The sequence below is a fragment of the Lithobates pipiens genome, unplaced genomic scaffold (genome assembly GCF_037356315.1).
Source record: "Lithobates pipiens isolate NorthernLeopardFrog02 unplaced genomic scaffold, aLitPip1_a1.2 Scaffold_10, whole genome shotgun sequence".
In the NCBI taxonomy this organism is placed as follows: Eukaryota; Metazoa; Chordata; class Amphibia; order Anura; family Ranidae; genus Lithobates; species Lithobates pipiens.
The window spans coordinates 10,999,057-11,016,431 of NW_027507686.1; positions in this window are offsets into that span (position 1 = coordinate 10,999,057).

Below are 17,375 nucleotides of genomic sequence, written 5' to 3' on the forward strand. Positions count from 1 at the left end.
AGAATTACTGACCCGGCACAAGAATGTAAAAAAAGATTTTCTCTCATTACTTGATGCATGCCTATTTGCGGCCAGTAATATAAATTAGTGGAGCCAGGAACATCAGTAAACTAGCATGTTTAGAAGAACAATGGCAGCCCATTTTTTTATTTTTTTATGGTGGATGCTTCAACAGTGATAACTCTCTGCCATAATTCCTGACCCCTTCACCCAGGAGTTTTTGGTGTCCCTACCCACCTTCCCCTGTTACATTCTCCATAACATAAAATGAATCGGAAATCTATTGTGGGTGATGGTGGCCCATAATGGACACAGCAAGTGTGTAGACCCCTCAACTCAGCACAGAGTTGGTGGGAATTATTCATATTAGGCCCAACAAGAGTTGAGCAGTGTGTGGGAGCCCCCCCCCATAATGTGCATAATGGGTGTTTAGACCCAAGACCTCAGTGCTGGGATGGTGGGAGCCTCCCGTAATGAATGCAGCAGGTGTACAGACCTGGGAACTCAGCACAGGGATGGTGGGAGCGCCACATAATGGGCACATCAGGTGTACAGACCTGGGAACTCAGCACAGGGATGCTGGGAGCGCCACATAATGGGCACATTTGGTGTACAGACCTGAGAACTCAGTACAGGAATGGTGAGAGCTAGGGCCGTCTTTAATATTGATTGGACCCTGGGCAAACATTTGCTTGGCCCCCCCCCCCATACAATTTCGCTCTCCACCTGCTCTGAGACATACAATAAATAGCAGCTAGACTTAAAATCAGTAAACTGTATCAGATCAGGCAGCGATTGCGATTGGTTGCCAGAGGTTATAGTGTATTATTAAAGCTTACTGACTGGTTGCTAGAGGCTCCAGCACACATTACGGCTCACTGAATAGTTGCTAGATGTTACAGCCCATGATTTATGCCTGTTGATTGGTTGCTAGAGATTACTGTACAGTAATACTGCTCACTGATTGGTTGCTAGAGGTTACAGCACATCTCCTCACTGCAGGGGGCATGGTATACATATGAATGCCGCCTTTAGTTACATATCTATGCCGCCGGATGCAGCTATTTACATATGAATGACGGTTATTTACATGTAAACACGGGGTCTGCAGGTGAGTCATCTGTACAAAACAATAGGGCAGAGCTGGGCAGCATTAGTAGCAGCACTTCACACTGAGATATCAGGACACAGCACGGGACTAAAACTTCAAGGGACAAGGGAATTTAAACTGAAATGGCAAGTATGAGGCAGCTGCTTTGAGGCAGCTGCCCCTTTTGCCCTGCCTTAAAGACGGCCCTGGTGAGAGCCCCACATAATGGGCACAGCGGGTGTACAGACCCGGGAACTCAGCACAGGGATGGTGGGAACCCCTCATAATGGGCACCGCAGGGGTGCAGGCACAAAAAACTCATGCACAGATCTCATCGCTAGTTGTGAGATAGAAGAAACTGTTACGGGGTTAAAGTGATTGTAAACCCTCGCCTTGTAATACAACCTATTCAATTTAAAATAGAAATGAAAGGCAAAACATTTGTGTATAGATATACAAAAAACAAGCTAAGTACCTTTTTTCCTCCTTTTTTTTTTATAAGTGATCCCATTCCCTCTGTTTTCAGCTGCATAAGAGCTAGGGAGGAGAAACAGCAGCATATTAATCTTCCCAGTGATTGGCTGTGCGGGCGGGGGGGGGGGGGGGGGGGGTTGTCTCATAGCAAGTCTGATCATTGGAGGAGAGCAGGCTGAGTTCCCAGCATAGCTAGAGAACCGACTACACTGTGCTCTCATGCCTAGTGTGGTCAGTTTTTGATAGGAAAGCAGAGGGACTGGCAGGATCACCAGGGATTTTACACAAAGGAAACAATACAAAGAGAACAGGATACTTTTTTTCAAGTACATTATTATTATTATTATTATTCACAATTTATATAGCGCCAACAGTTTACGCAGCGCTTTACCATGTATAAGGGGGGACAACACAATCACAGTACAATACAAAAGGTTCAGGAGGGCCCGGCTCGTAGAGCTGATGTTCTAAAGGGAGGGGGGTGGTGGTACAAAAGGTAATAGGTAATAAAAGGTAATAAAGTACATGGTACAGCAGCAGGGGCGGACTGACCATTCGGGCACTGCCCGAGGGCCCCATGCCACTAAGGGGCCCCATCAGGGTTGCCAGCCTCAATAAAACCAGGGACAGTATGTAAAAATCTGTGTTCTTTTTAAAAAATCCCAAGATTATAGCTGCCCCGCCTCTCCAGTACCTTTTCAGTATGTGTATTCTGTGCGTGTATACTGTGTGTGTATATTGTGTGTCTGTGTGTGTATACTGTGTGTGTATACTGTGTGTGTATACTGTGTGTGTGTGTGTATACTGTGTGGCCCCATAATCTATTGCCTGGGGTCCCCATAATCTCCTATTGGCCCGGGGGCCCCATAATCTCCTATTGCACCGGGGGCCCCATAATCTTTTCCTGTTGCCCGGGGGGGCCCCATAATCTCCTATTGCCCCGGGGGCCCCATAATCTTTTGCTGTTACCTGGGGGGGCCCATAATCTCCTATTGCCTGGGGGGGGCCATAATCTCCTATTGCCCCGGGGGGCCCCATAATCTTTTCCTGTTGCCCGGGGGGGGGCCCATAATCTCTTATTGCCCCGGGGGCCCCATAACCTTTTCCTGTTGCCCGGGGGGGCCCCATAATCTCCTATTGCCTGGGGGCCTCATGAGTTTTCAGTCCGCCCCTGTACAGCAGCCACATATCTGCAATAGGAAATGTTGGGTTTGCATTATTATCTTTAACTCTCCATTAACTGGCAAATGCTAAACTAATATTTTTTGGGCGGACTCCTTCCTTAAAGCGCAGTTCATTTTCAGTCCAGCCTGCCAGGCTATAATATTAAAGCGTAATATAAAATTGAATGGGAGAAAAAAAAAAGTTAAAGAAAAAGGAAGAAACTGAAGAATAAAAAATGAAATGCGGCAGAAAGAGCAAAAAATAAAATAAAAATGTATTTATGTCACCTCGAAGGAAGTTCCTTCACCAGTTCTCCTCCTTTGAAGGTAATAAATTAAAGCAGATTTTAGGGTCCCGTAAATTCCGCGAGGAAAAAAAAAAAACAGACAGAAAGTCTTTATAGGTTGGTGAAGCAAATTAACATCAATGCTCAATTTTTTAAGCAGATTAAAAATGTTTTTTTTTTCTTTTTTCCCCCCCCCCCTCTTTGCGCACATAAATAGCGATAATGTATAACGGCTCCGTGATTAACTGACACCCGTCTTTGGCACATCTCATTTACAGCCTGACAAATCTGGTGCCGTAATACGGAGCAGAAAAATAATCTGCTCTGTAAATTGTATTTATTGCCGGAAGATGAGTGAAGTTTTTTTTAAAAACTTGCTCCGTTAGCGGGACGCTCGAACCGCCGCGGGACGGCGAGGAATGCGGCAAACCGCTGAGCGCGTCGGTGGAACGACTGACCGATTATAGCATGGGAGAAAATGCAACATTTCCTAGATTTTCGAGATTTTTTATTTTTTTTCCTCTCGATTAAATTAAAGCGGGAGTCCACCGTTTTTTTTTTTTAAAAAAGCCAGCAGCTACAAATACTGCAGCTGCTGACTTTTAAAATGAGGACACTTACCCTCCCAGCGCACCCGCGATGTCGGCACCCGAAGCCGATCTCTCGATCGTCTCTCGGGTGCTGCCGCCGCCATCTTGGGTATGGGAATCAGGAAGTGGAGCCTTGCGGCTTCATTTCCCGGTTCCCTACTGCGCATGTGCGAGTCGCGCTGCGCAATAAGGATGGTCCCCGCTGTCTCTGGGATCCGTGTGTTTCCCAGCAGGCAGCGGGGGACTTTCGGAAAGGGGCGTAAATATCCGTGGATTCTGCGGAAAGGGGCGTACCTTCTGCAGATTCTACGCCGGAAGTGGGTGCAGATACCTGTACTGTACAGGTATCTGCACCCCCCTCCCCCCTGAAAGGTGCCAATTGTGGCGCCGGAGGAGGGGAGGGTTCCGATGAGCGGAAGGTCCACTTTAGGGTGGACCTCCGCTTTAAAGTCAGAAGTCGGTCAGCGGCACGTTCGTTCTGCCGCAACGTTCTCGGCGTGGGACAGGAAAGAAGCATAAAATCTTTAATCTAATATGTCCTTATCCCTGAACGTCAAGCAGCGTTAAACCCAAAAGCAAACATTTATTATATTGCGGCTTACCGATTCTTAGACGTCATGGTTGCATTCGTTTCCGCCTTTTTTTTTTCTTCTGTTTTCATCTGGTGATCCAGCCAGCAAGTCTGTTTTTTTTTTAAAAAAACAAGCACAAGCTCTCCAGTAGAATACTTCTTAGTGGTTGTAAAGCAGGCATGTCCAAAGTCCGGCCCGTGGGCCAATCGCGGCCCGTGTTCCGGTTTTGAACGGCCCGTCTGGTTATCGGGACATATATATCTTTTGTGGCCCCCAACGATCTTCCAGCATCAGGGGCCACAAAAGATATATATGCTGGCTGCCTTGGAGGGGTCAGGGAGGAGGCGGGACGAGTGCCGTACACACAGGAGTATTTCCGGTTTACACGGCGGCCTCTGCAATAGGAAGTCCCGTCTCTTGGGCTGCCATTGGACGACTGTTCTGTCCATCAAAGGAGGCAGGAGTTTCCCCGACCGCCTCACGCAGATATACTGCGGCAGAAGGGCACGTACAGGCAGATTAACGTACTTGTAAGTTTCCCTTTAAGAGGCGGCTTGTGGGCCCGCTGGGAGCTTCGTGAGCGTGATCGCGGGTCCCACGGACTCGACGTCCGCGGGGATACCCGCGATCGTCTCACGGAGAGGAAGAACGGAGAAATGCTGATGTAAACAAGCATTTCCCCGTTCTGACAAGTGACACTGTCACTGATCAGCTCTCCCTGTAATCTGGAGCAGTGATCAGTGTCGTGTCACACACAGCCCCTCCCCTTCACAGTTAGAATCACTCCCTAGGACACACTTAACCCCTACAGCGCCACCTTCACTGCCAGTCACATTTACACAGTAATCAATACTTTTTTTTAATTGCACTGATCACTGTATAAATGTGAATGGTCCCAAAATCGCGCCAAAAGTGTCCGACGTGTGCGCCATAATGTCGCAGTCCTGATAAAAATCGCTGATTGCCATCATTACTAATAAAAAATAAAAAAATCATAATAAAAATGCCATAAAACTATCCCCTATTTGTAGACGCTATAACATTTGCGCAAAGCAATCAATAAACGCTTATTGCGATTTTTTATATATTTTTTGGGGATATTTATTATAGCAAAAAATTGTTAAAAAAATTGTGTTTTTTTCAGAATTGTCACTATTTTTTTGCTTATAGCGCAAAAAATAAAAGCCGCAGAGGTGATCAAATACCACCAAAAGAAAGATCTATTTGTGGGGAAAAAAGGACGCCAACTTTGCTTGGTAACCACGACGCACGACCGCGCAATTGTCAGTTAAATCGACACAGTGCCAAATCGCAAAAAGTGCTCTGGTCTTTGGGCAGCCAAATGGTCCAGAGCTTAAGTGGTTAAGGCCTGAGGCTCTAATAGGCTTCAAAAAAGAGTGGGCTCGGGGAGCAGAGCCCCCCCCCAGTTGTGTGACAATAGCGAGTTAATATTTGCTATTGTCACACTGATTCTCCTCCCAGCCAATCAGGAAGCAGGTCCTGAGGAGGAGACGCAAGGGAAGCCGTCACCTGTTGCTCGGACCCGCGCCCATGACCTAGATGAGGTAAGTGCGGGGCTGGTGACCGACAAGGGGGGGGGGGGGTATACCACCAGCCGCCACTGGCCACAGCAAATGTGTTTCACTCCGCCCTCCCGGAGCTTAGTTATGGGGAGGTGTGTTACTGACAAAAGGAAAAATACTGCAGCCACCACATTATCTTCACTAGTTCTTTACTCCCTGCTGCCCCCATCAACATGCTAATGAAATCTTAAATAAAATCTTTCCTTTTGTCCATTTTACGAAATGTGCTTCTCTATGCCAGTGGTAGCCAACTTTTCGGACCTCACAGATCACGAAACTCCCAATTTTGAATCCCGTAGACCACTAACATGAATTTTACATGACATACACACAATGCTCCGGCTCTCTGCCCCCCCTCCCCCTGGATCACACTGCTGCCTTATGCTGCGTACACACGAGCGGATTGTATGGCGTACTTAGTCCGTCATACAATCCGACGGACAATCCGTTGTAGTTTCCACTGAACGGACTTGACCACACACGGATACACAAACAGTCTGTTGAAAGCTTGCGCGATGACGTGTACAGCACGTACGACGGGACTAGAAATAGGAAGTCCAAGACACAGCAAAGCAACCTTCCGCCGTGTAAATCCTTTCTGGGCATGCCCCATTCTTAGTCCGTCGAACTAGCATGCTGACGACCGTATTGTCCGCTGAAACCAAAGTACGACGGACAGAATTTTGGAAAATCCGAAATTCTTAGTACTCCGGACTGCACGCTGAAAAAGTCAGCTGGAGCCCACACACGAGCGGATTGTCTGCTGAAATGTGTTTCAACGGACTAAGTACGTCAAACAGTTCGACCGTGTGTACGCGGCATTACACACACAATGCTCCGGCTCTCCGCCCCCCCACCCCTGGATCATACTGCTGCCTTATACACACAATCCTCTGGCTCTTTGTCTCCCTCCCCCTGGATCACCCTGCTGCCTTATGCATGCAATGCTCTGGGTCTCTGCCCCCTCCTCCTGGATCAAACAGCTGTCTTATACACACAATGCTCCAGCTCTCTGTCCCCCTCCTCCTGGATCACCCTGCTGCCTTATACATACAATGCTCCGAGTCTCCACTCCCCCTGGATAAAACTTCTGCCTCATACACACAATACTCCAGTTCTCTGCAACCCTCAGCCTTGATCAAACTGCTGCCTTATACAGACAATGCTCCAGTTCTCTGCCCCTTCCCCCTGGATCACCCTGCTGCCTTATACATAAAATGCTCTGGGTCTCCGCCCCCCTCCCCCTGGATCAAACTGCTGCGTTATACACACAATGCTCCAGTTCTTTGCCCCCCTCCCCCGGATCACACTGCTGCCTTATACACACACAATGCTCTGGGTTTCTGCCCCCTTCCCCTGGATCAAACTGCTGCCTTATACACACAATGATCCTGCTCTCTGCCCCCCCTCCCCCTGGATCAAACTGCTGCCTTATACACACAATGCTCCAGCTCTCTGTCCCCCTCCCCCTGGATCACACTGCTGCCTTATACACACAATGCTCCAGTTCTCTGCCCCCCCTCCCCCTGGATCAAACTGCTGCCTTATACACACAATGCTCCAGTTCTCTGCCCCCCCTCCCCCTGGATCACACTGCTGCCTTATACATACAATGCTCCGGGTCTCCGCCCCCCTCCCCCGGATCGAAATGAGGCGGGGCTCTATCTGACTTGCTGCAGCTTCTCATGTACATTGTGGGGAGCTCACAGTGTGCAGTAACAACAGAGTAGGCAATTTCAAAACAGAACAGGAACCCGAAGAACTGTAGAAGACTGGAGGAACAGGCGGAGTTCAGCTTTAATACTCATGATGTGTTTGGCAGAGGTTTTCCTTTAAATATACAGCAGGAAGAACGCGGTATATATAAAACACGTGTCACCCCCGGCATTTAAAGGGAGGTCTTTCTGTGCCGCGAGGATGAGACCGAGCAGAAGGTTTGCCATTTGTTTTGTCATTTACTTTATAATGTCAGGTAATATGAGCCAGATGTCATAAAAGTTGGTCTCCGGCCATTTCATTACACTTCAGATGCTTTCAGCTAATTTATGACATAGAACATGCGGGGATCCGACATACCAGCAATAATCCTTTACAGTACACGGGTTGAGGGATCACAGGTTTTAAAGAGGAATTGTAGCTCGTCTTTAGTGAGAATCACCATCCACAGTACTCCTGTACCTTTCACACTTTTGAATGTTTGCTGTACCATATTTCCATTTCTGTATTGCAAATGCAGATTTTTAGATTCTCTCTCAAGTGGCTACTTTTGTTTCACTGTCATGGCTCTGCTTCCCAGCTTAACCACTTCCAGCCCAGGCCAATTCTCACATCCCTCTCCTACTTGTAAAAAAAAACACCCTTTTTTGCCAGAATATTACTTAGAACCCCACAAATATTAAATACTTTTTCAGCAGAGGCCCTAGAGCAGGCTTTCTCAACCTTTTAACCCTAGAGGAACCCCAGAAATAATTTTCAGGTCTCGAGGAACCCTTACTAAAAACCAATTCATTAGGGGGTCAATAGTAGAGATGGCCTTGCGGTTCGGTTTGCGGCAAATTTTGCTCGTTCGCGATTCGCCAAACCGGCGGACTTCTGGCGCTGTTCTTGGCCATATTTGTTTACATTGTGAAGAACTTTGACCCATGATGACACATCCATCATGGGGTACAGGACAGCCAATTGAGACATTTCAGCACATGGACAATTGGAAACTCCCCCTACCTTATAAATAGACCTGATCTGGCGGCCATTTTACATTCTTTTGTCGGTGTAAGGAGAGGTTGCTGTGTGGAGCAGGGACAGACCGTAGTGACACAAATCACTAGCTATTAGGTCTACAAAAGTCCTTTTAAGGACTGGTATAGGTGTACAGTATATAGGGTTCTGGTGCACTGCTGCTGACTGCTGTGCTGGTGATTGCTGAGTGCACTGCTGACCGATTCTGCAGCTGTCTTTTGTCAGTGTAGGGACAGGACGCTGTGTGGAGCAGGGGCAGTCAGTTTAATCACTAGCTATTACTATTAGGTCCACAAAGGTCCTTTTAAGGACTGGTATAGGTGTACAGTATATAGGGTTGTACACGTATAATATACTTTCTCTCAAATATACAAAGTATATTATGGTGAACTGCTGACTGCTGTGCTGCTGAGTGCTGCCCGATTCTGCAGCTGTCTTTTATCAGTGTAGGGACTGAGGGACAGTTTGGTGTTTGGAGCAGGGACAGTCTGCAAATCACTAGCTACTAGGTCCACAGAGGTCCTTTTATAGGTGTACAGTATATAGGGTTGTACAAGAATAATATACTTTCGTTCAAATATAGAAAGCATATTATAGTGCACTGCATGCAGTGCTGCTGAGCGATTCTGCAGCTGTCGTTTCTCAGTGTAGGGAGGGACAGTTTGGTTTTTGGAGCAGGGACAGTCTGCAATTCACTAGTCTACTAGCTAGCTACTATTAGGACCACAAAGGTCCTTTTAAGGACTGGTATAGGTGTACTATTTGGTGTGCAGTATATAGTGGTATAATACACGTATAAAATACTTTGAACATATAAAAGTATAGTATAGAGCATTTCCACTGTGCAGCATTGTGACTGCTGAGCGGTTCTGCAGCGATACTACAAAGAGTGACAAACGCAATTAAAAAAGTATTATAACTGGTGTGATAGACCAGTGGCCCCCAAAAACGACAGATTGAAGCGGGGTGTTATACACCTTCTTCCACATGCATACTGCACTTCTCTAGAGACTTTTGTCACAGGGTCATTTAAAAAATGACAGGCAGTGGAAGAGGCAGGCCCTTCCGCAGGGGTGGTAGGGGTAGGGCAGGAGCAACAGACTTGAGCCAAAGTGGCAAATTGCAGAAGGTGCGTGCGATTACGTCAAAGGACGCACCAGACTTGGTTGAGTGGCTCACTCAGCCTTACTTTTCTGCACCCTCCTCATCCTCTTGATCTGCACCCTCTTCTTCACTCTCTGCTGTGTGCACCCCCAAAGACACTACCACCAGCACCACCACATACCTTCCGCTTGAGTCACAGGAATTATTTTCCGATCTATCACAAGACATTGCCGATGCACAGCCACTCTTGGTATTGGATCAGGAAGAGGAGGCAGCAACAAGCGCCACTCAGCAGTCTGACGACAGTACCCAGATCAACCCAAGGAGGAGGTTTGTCCCCGGTGTTGCTGCCTACTCCGAGATCTCTAATTATAGCGGTGGGGAAGGTGACGTTGATGATGACGTGTCTAGTGATGTCAAGTGGGTGCCCACAAGAGAGGAAGAGGAGGGGAGTTCAGGAGATATGGGCCAGCAGATAGGGAGGAGAAGCAGGCAGAACTTAGATTGCACAGGAGGGACAAAGCAGACTGCTAATGTATCAGGAGTGAGGCATCAACCATGTACGGTCACATCTGGCGCTCCCAGGATGCCGGCACATGGCTCCGCAGTGTCGGCTTTTTTTAACATGTCCGCTGCTGACAATAGCGTTGCCATCTGCAGCCTTTGCAGTCAACGCATTAGTCGCGGTAAGCCCAACACTCACCTAGGGACGACCGCCTTAAGAAGGCACATGAGCAGCCATCACCGAGCCCAGTGGGAGCAACGGAACCCACAAAGCCACAATCCAGGCTCTCACCGTCCAGCCTCGTCTTCTACTGCCATATAAACTGGTGGACTCAGAGGCCTTTCGAAAATTTGTGGCCATTGGAACACCACAATGGAAGGTCCCAGGAAGGAAGTATTTCTCACAGAAGGGCATCCCAGAGCTATATGGCCATGTTCAGCGGCAAGTGAATGTATCTCTGACACACAGTGTCGGTGCCAAGATACATCTGACCACAGACACGTGGTCTAGCAAACAGGGGCAGGGAAGGTATATAACTTGACTAGTGTAGTCTGAATGTTCCCCTTATACTATTCCTTACCTATTAGAAACAAGACCACACCATAGGTTGGAGTAAAACTGGCCACAACAGCCTTTATTAAACATAACTCAAAATTCACTCCATTAACTTCTAAATATGAAAATATATAAATATATATAAATATAAATAACTTTATTAACATTAAACCACATTAAATAACATTAACTGCCCATTCTGGTGATCTCTGACGGTGACCCCACTTAAGCCAATACCAAATCACTGCGGTACACCTGACCAACTTCCCAAAGGCCTCCACCTGTGACCGGTCGGAGACAACTTCCGCCAGTGAACATAACCGTATTCCCTCCAACGTTCAGGAATACCCAGAGGGGCCGATCGTTAGATGAGCCCCCCACACCCTCAGATCCCTTCTGAGTACCTGTCTACCGTCAGAAACCACCAGAAAACACACCGCCACAGCCCGAAAGGGTGACCCCCTCAACCTTGAGGGCCACCCCACACCCTAAGAGCTTTCTGTATCCCCTCCTGTAAGCCAAAGGACCAGAGGTCAATCCCCACATCCGACAGGTGAACGCCATCCCGCCGAAGATAAAGCCCCACATTCACCTCCAACTCCCGATGTCTAACCACAATGCCCCCGTTCTGCACTACAAACCGCCCAACCACCTTATTCACCCTAATCCTAGTTTTTTCAAGGCTGGCTAAAGACCTAGCCCCCCGCCACACCGTTCTGGCCACAATGTCCGACCACACCAAAATGGTGCCCGGGAAAAGGACTCGCAGGCGCAACACATCAGCCTTAATATCCGCCAAAATGTCCTTAACCTTCCGAACTCCCAGGTCATTGCCCCCCGCATGAACAACCAGCACATCCGGGGGTCTATCCCTCAAAGCGAAGCGCTCCACCTCCCTCATGACACGCTCCCACCTCATGCCCGGGAAACCCAACCACATCACCCTAGCCACCCGCCTGGGGATACCCAATTGCCTGCCTGCTGGTAGAGAATCACCTCTCCCGGCCCCCCAGCACACGTACGAATGCCCCAGGATCCAAACGAGGTGTGGAGAACCTCCATCTGGAATGAAAACAAGAGAAATAACACAACAACCAAAGGAATGTTACAAGCACAGTCCTCCCCCCCCAGAAATCCCAACAGCAAACAACACCCCCAGCCGCACCCACCTTACCCCAGTAGCAACTGCGGCCGGACATAGGACCGGAACCTCCGGGACTCCCATCTACCAATCCGGCGAACCACCGCCTCCTCCAGCCCACAGCGAGCCGCTTCCGTTGCCGCCCCAATCCGAAAAGAGTGGGACGCGTAGTCCCGCTCATCCAAACCCACCGCTCTCCGGCATCGCCGAAAAACCGACACAAACTGAAACCGGGATAGAAAAGAGCCCTCCGCGTGCACCAAAAAGGGGCCCGACCCCGCAGGCCGCACCGCCCGGAAAGCCCGTACCGCCGCCACCGGGCACACTACCGAGCCCGGAAGGGCGAGCAGCGTAATCGCCACTCCCTTGCCCCGTTGATCAGTCTTGGACCTACGCAACCGTATACTCACCCGATTCGCAACCACCTGCACATCCTGATCCAACAGACCCCCAGCCACCCGTTTTGAGCGACACACCAACTCCCCTATCCGAAACGCCCCATAAAACGCCAACGAAAAAGCTGCCCTAAAACAGAACGGTCTCGTAAGCAGACGAGCAAACGTCCACCAGCCGAGAACAAATTGCCACCAAATTGTCAAACGACACCGGCCGGCGCGCATCCCGACCCTTCCAATCCCTCCTGTACCCCTTCAACGTTTGCCGCACCCAAAAATCCTTAGTCCCGTCCGGCTCCCCCCACAGCTTGAACAAAAAGGCCAACCCCGCCAGCTTCCGCTCAATAGACGCGGGAGACAGGCCCGTCTCAATGTTCCGGGCCACCCAGTACAATACCACCCAGCGCCGGTCGGAGCCCCGACCAGCCTCACCAACCTCCCGCAGGAACGCCCACCATTCCGCCCACACCCTAGAATAAGCGGACCATGTAGCCTCACTCAACGACCTTTTTAACCAACCTGCGGCGATTCCAAGGGAAGCTCCCACATCCACCCGGGGCAGGGCGCCCCCGACTCTTCCGCTCCCGGCGCCAGCTGCCGGAACTTGTCCCACTGAAAACGAGAGAGCGAGTCAGCCAAAGAATTCTCCACTCCAGGTATGTGCACAGCATAAACGTAAACATTGAGCCGCAAACAGCGAAAGACCAGCTGTCGCAGCAGCCGGATGACCGGGGGGGAGGAAGCAGTCATCCGATTAAGGACCTGAACCACCCCCATGTTATCGCAATTGATGCGCAACTTCAAATTACGAAACTCCGCCCCCCACAGCTCCAACGCCAACACTATCGGGAACAATTCTAGCAAAACCAAATTGCCCAACAACCCCGCAACCTCCCAGGAGCGTGGCCAAGGTTCCGCACTCCACCAGCCCCGAAAAAATGCCCCATAACCCGTAGATCCCGCCGCGTCAGTAACCAACTCCACATCGAAGTTGCTCACCGGCCCCGACATCCACATGGCCCGCCCATTATACGACTCCAAAAATTCATGCCATGCCCGCAGGTCCTCCCTGTGTTCCTTTCGCAAACGCACAAAATGGGTAGGGGCGGTCACCCCGGCGGTGGCCCCCGACAGCCGTCGGCAGAACACACGGCCCATAGGGATGATCCGGCAAGCGAAATTCAGCTTGCCCAACAGGGACTGCAGGGCCCGAAGCTGAACCTTCGGCCGGCCCTGCATCCCTGCCAACTCTGCCTGCAAATCCCGTAATTTATTCTCTGGCAAGCGACACTCCATAGCCAGAGAATCAATCACGATCCCCAAAAAACTCAATTCCGTCACCGGGCCTTCCGTCTTGTCCCCCGCCAACGGCACCCCGAACCTGCCCGCAATGTGCTGCAACGTGGACAGAAGAATCGCACACACATTGGAGGCAGGCGGGCCCACGCACAGAAAGTCATCCAAATAGTGGATGACCGACTCCAGGCCCGAAACATCTCTCACCACCCATTCCAAAAATGAGCTAAAAGCTTCAAAATAGGCGCATGAAATGGAACAACCCATGGGCAGGCACAAGTCTACATAAAACTTGCCCCGCCAATGGCATCCCAACAGCCGAAAGCTGTCCGGGTGGACCGGCAGAAGACGAAACGCCGATTCCACATCCGCCTTGGCCATCAGAGCCCCGCGACCATACCGCCTGACCCACCGTACCACCGCGTCAAAAGACGTGTAGGAAACCGTACACGCCTCCGGGTCAATGAAATCATTGACCGACCCCCCTTTCGGAAAAGACAGATGATGAATCAAGCGAAACTTCCCCGGCTCCTTCTTAGGAACCACACCCAACGGGGAAACCACCAGGTCCCCCCACGGCTGCACTTCGAAAGGACCGCCCATCCGGCCCAGCGCCACCTCCTTACCCAATTTATCATCCACAACCCCCGGGTGATCTAAAGCCGAGCGCAAATTCCTGGCCAACGGCGGCACCCCTACCAAAGAACAGGGAATCCTAAAACCGTCCCGAAAGCCCGAAAACCAACCCCCGCGCCGCCTCACCATCCGGATACCTATTTAGGAAAGGAAGCATCCTTCCCAGGTTCACCGGCGTCATCCCTTTTGTGACCGGCGGCACCGGCGCGCTGACCCTTTTTGAAACAGCGGGACAGGGGGTGGGTGCCGCCGCACCCGGAGCACTCATGCTTGAAACGGCACGCGCCCCCGAATTTACAAGCCCCTTCATTAAAGGGCCAGCACACCCCCCACTTCTTTCCGGCCGGCAGTCCCGAGGACGACGCACTCCCGGCCCCCCCCTGAAGAAACGGAGTGGGCGTCCGCGGAGCAGACATAAGCCTCATCCAGAGGCTTATGTCCTTGTGATCCCAGCGCAGGTCAGCCCGCACCGCCTTACGCTGACGAAACTGCTCATCATAGCGCAGCCATGCCAACCCTCCATACACCCGATGAGCCTCTCCAATCGCGTCCAGGTAACAAAATAACGCCGCGCAATGCTCGGGGTTCTTTTCCCCTATCACGCTAGCCAAGATAGCGAACGCCTGAAGCCAATTCGCAAATGTGCGCGGGATCAGCCGATACCTACGCTTCTCCTCGTCGTCCTTCTTGGAACTGTCCGGCTTGACCCTATCCAAGTTAAATTTCTCGAGGGGGAGCAAAGAGAAAATCTCCGCATACTCACCCTTGCCGATCTTGTCCCGCACCTCCTGCTTCAAATGCGCCCCCAACGGGCCCTCGAAGCAAACATAAACTTCGCACCGGGCAGCATCCGCGAGCCTAACCAGGTCAGACCGCGCCCCGCGGACCCCGGGGGGACCCCCGAGCCCACAGCCCCCGCATCCATGCCCCCCGACACCACAGCAGGTGGTGCGTCCCGCGCAGGCACAGACTCCGCCCCCCCCGCCCCCCCCCCCAGTACCCAGCCAGGGGGCCACCTGAGGCGACCCCGAGCCCCCAGCAAACTTACCAACAAGGGCCTGCAGCCCCTCCAACAGCTCCTGCAACGGACCTGACGGCCCCCCCGGGGCTATTGGCCCCGCCCCCTGCAACGAACCAGCCGAAACCCCCCCAAGACGTCCCGGGATCCCGTGGGCACCGCACCCCCCTGCGACACCCCCATCAGACCACGCAAAGCATCCGCCAGCAATGTAGACTCGCGCAACTTACCCGGCCCCCCTGGGGCCTCGGCGACCTGAACCGGTCCGGGCGCAGAAAAGGACACCTCCTCCTCCTGGGACAGCTCGCTCTCTGAACCGACCTCACCAGCGCGCACCGGGGACTCAGCCATCCCCCTGTGCTCCGAGCGGTCCGTCCGGTCCATGCGATCCGGGACTGCAGGCAATGTCCTCCTCCCACCGCCGCCCCCGGCTTGCCGGCGTCTAAAACCGGCCCTGCCAGGCTCCTTGGCGGCCTTCTGCGACCCCCCCTCCCCCCCCTCCAGCATGCGACCCCCCCGGTGCGCCCCCCTCCCCCCCACCGCGCGGATGATGGCCCCTGACCCAGCATGCCGCAAATCCCCCGCTCCGTGCACCCCCCCCTGACACTCAAACCCAGAGCCATCTGCACCCCCCCCCCACCTCCACAGGGCCCCGCGCAGGCCCGGCGCCATTGCCATGCGGCCGCGAAGCCCCGCCCCCCTCCGGTCGGCGGCGCAACGACCGCCCGGACCGGGGAGAGCCGAGAACCGGCCGTTTTGCCGGGGGGACCGATCGGTCCTCCCCCGGGCTCCGGGAGTCACGAGGCGGCCGAGGAGTAGGCCCAGGAGAAAAACGCGCCGGAGGCCGAGACCTCCGCACGCGCAATGGTACCTCACCTGTCCCGCCGCCGTCCACATCGCCGTCCGCCAGGTCCCCCACGCGGTCCCGCAGCCAGTCCGCTCCGTGCACCTCCGCCGCCCGTCGCAGCCGCGCGAAGAGTCCCTCGAGGTCCGCCATAGCAGAGGAGCAGCGAAAAACTGCCTCCTCTGTGTCACACTGGGCTCCGAATGATCCCTTAAAGCCACACCCCTCCCTTTTATGTGACCCCTCCCCTACACTGAACTTGTTTCCTGCAAACCTATTTCTCCACTCCACCCCTAAAGCTTAACCCTCTGTGTCCCTCATACACACTGTCATGTCCAGCACTCCTTATATCATTTCATTCTTAATCCGTGCTTCTCTTTTACTGCCCACTGGGTGAACCTTCTGATGGCCATCAAGCATCTAACCAGTGGCACCCGTGTAGATTTTGTTTTACGGATTGCATGCAGGCCTGCCTCTTCTTCTCCTCCTCCTACTCCATTCTCCTACCTCTCCTCCTCGGCTGACTCCTCCTTTTCCGCTTCTAGCGTCTCTTCCGCTGCGCCCCCCAAACTCCCCAGAACCTATTCGACATGCCAGGTGAGACGTCGCCATGCCATGCTGCGTCTGTTGTGCCTGGAAGCCAAGAGCCACACTGGCCCGGCACTCCTTTCAGCTTTGCGTTCACAGGCAGATCAGTGGCTAACACCACTCAATTTGACAGTTGGTAAAGTGGTGTGTGACAATGGTGCCAATCTGCTTAGCGCATTGAAACAGGGCAAAATTATGCATGTGCCATGCATGGCACACGTCTTAAACTTGGTCGTGCAGCGATTCGTTGTCAAATACCCTGGGGTCCAGGACATCTTGCGGCAGGCAAGGAAAATCTCGGCCCATTTCAGAAGATCTTACACGGCCATGGCTCGCCTTGCTGACATTCAGCGGCGACACAATCTGCTGGTCAGACGTCTTATTTGCGATTGCCCGACGCGATGGAACTCAACCTTCTACATGCTTGATAGGCTGCTCCAGCAGAAACGTGCAGTTAACGACTACCTGTACGAACTCTGCGGCAGAACAGGTTCTGGGGAGCTTGTTTTTTTTTCACCGCGCCAGTGGTTGCTCATGCACGATGCATGCAGACTTCTGCACCCATTTGAGGAGATCACCAAACTGGTCAGTCGCAGTCATGGCGCCATCAGTGACATGGTACCTTATGCCTTCTTTATGGAGCGTGCATTGCGTCGTGTCATTGATCAAGCTGTGGAGGAGCAGGAGCGGGAAGATGAGGAAGTCGCAATGCTGGATGAATTCCCGGGGGGGGGGGGGGGGGGCTACTCTATCTGAGACAAGTGAACAACAGGAGTCTGAAGAGGAGTCAGAGGAGGA